We start from the raw sequence: 2,036 nt of genomic DNA, 5'->3' as shown, positions 1-2,036 counted from the left end.
TATATACATGGACAAAATTGTTGATACCCCTTGTGTAATGAAAGAAAAACCCACAATGGTCACAGAATAGTCTGACACACGTAATAATGAATAAAAATTATCTGAAATTGAACAAATGAAAGTCAAACATTACTTTTCAAACATGGTTCAACTGAATTTGAAAATAAACTCATGATACATGTCTGGACAGAAATGATGGCACCTCTGAAAATAATGTGACCAAAGGGACATATTAAACCTTTTGTGTCCACTAATTAGCATCACAGGTGTCTACAATCTTGTAATCAATCATTGGGCCTGTATACAGTATAGGGCTACAAATACACACTGCTCTGTTTGGTGAAATGGTGTGTACCACACTCAACATGGACCAGAGGAAGCGAAGGAAAGATTTGTCTCAAAGAAAATTATAGACAAGCATGTTAAAGTAGTCTAGTAAAAACAGCCCCTTTTTCTATGTTTTACTTCATATGAAGGTCTGGAACCTCAGTTATTGAGAAACAATTTCTTGCTGGAGGTGTGGATTTATCTAATCGCTAACATTTGGCAGTGACATGTAGTGCGCCAGTACGACCATGAAAGAGTGTTATGCATAAAGCGCAATGTACTATTTTGTGAGACGAATTTAATTTAATTTGGGAGTCTTTTCAACACGGACTGGCTTTGTTCACTTCCTCCATTGCCATTGTTAAACTACAGGCAGACGAAAACTAAAAAAAGGCTATGAAAAAAATATTATTAAGAAAAAAATATACTGTATAGCCCACTTTTTAATTTACTAGAAACAAAGATAAAAAAGTCACAAGATTGACCAAATTGATACAGTATGTTTGGAAGCAGAGGGCAAAGGTTTTCCACATATATTTTTTTCCCATGGAAGTAACAATGAGCATTTTCTCGACATAAGATAATTTCCCGATGTTTTTGCAATATAACAAGTTATAAGCCGTGTTTCCATCAAGGTTTTTTAATGTGCATTTTGAAGTATAAGGTSAATGGAAATGGCATGATTTGAATAAAGGTCCTCTAATACTCATAAAGGTTGATACGCTCGCTTGAGGTGGTTTTTGATTTTTTCGGAAAAGAGTTAATGTGCAAAAGAACAGATGGAAACACATTTGCCGAATCAGTTCTGACGTAGCGAACATTTACCTCACATGTTGATCAGCTGTTCTCACTGTCTGTCCGAAACCGTTACTGGTACCAGAGCGACTGCAGCTGGACCCTCGTCCCGATGTCGGTGTCTTCTCAGTTATTCCTGTAATGTGAAAAGAATTTCATTACTTCCTCTACGTCTCCAGACCGCTTGTAAAATCACCAAAACTAGCTGATGACAGAATAATTACAACTTTCCCGACAGTAGCAACACATTTCTGATAACTTCTCTCCATTTTCCTGAGATGCGACTTTTACTTCCTGTTTACTACACGTGTGTCTGACGTAACTGATTCGCTTCAAGCCAGTTGATGGAAACACGTCTGATTCGCATTTATTCGTTCTTTCCTTTTTGCGAAATTAAAAAAATTCACTCAAAATTCGTATTAGAATTGGATGGAAACACAGCTTCAGTCTTCCTCTTGTGCATCATTTGGTAACCATGGAGACAGCCTGGTCCCCCTAGCTGGTCACTGATAAAGTTTACTATATCCAACACGTTCTCACTCCTGACTCGTCACCATACTGACGCTTGGTCAGGTACCGTCTGTGTTCAGTTCTGGGACGGTTAGATGTTGTGCATTTCCTACTGTTTTCAAAAATATGACAACGAGCTCCTCCTCCTCCGTTTCATCTCGTCAGTATCTGACGTGAGGGGGTACACGACATGTCCAAAACTGGATGCAGATGGTAACTGACCAAGCATCAATATGTGACGAGTTGGGAATGAGAATGGGTTGCTATATTATAACACAAGCAGAAATTTCAGTTTGTTTGTCTTGTACATGTCATGGTTTGTCAGTTTTCACCTTGGTTTTCCTAGTGTTTCTATGTTCCCCTGTGTATCTCAGCCCAGCTGCCCCTCATTAGTCTGATTGTCA

Source organism: Austrofundulus limnaeus, unplaced genomic scaffold, assembly GCF_001266775.1.
Source record: "Austrofundulus limnaeus strain Quisiro unplaced genomic scaffold, Austrofundulus_limnaeus-1.0 Scaffold356, whole genome shotgun sequence".
Lineage (NCBI taxonomy): Eukaryota > Metazoa > Chordata > Actinopteri > Cyprinodontiformes > Rivulidae > Austrofundulus > Austrofundulus limnaeus.
Note: the sequence above shows the minus strand (reverse complement) of the source record.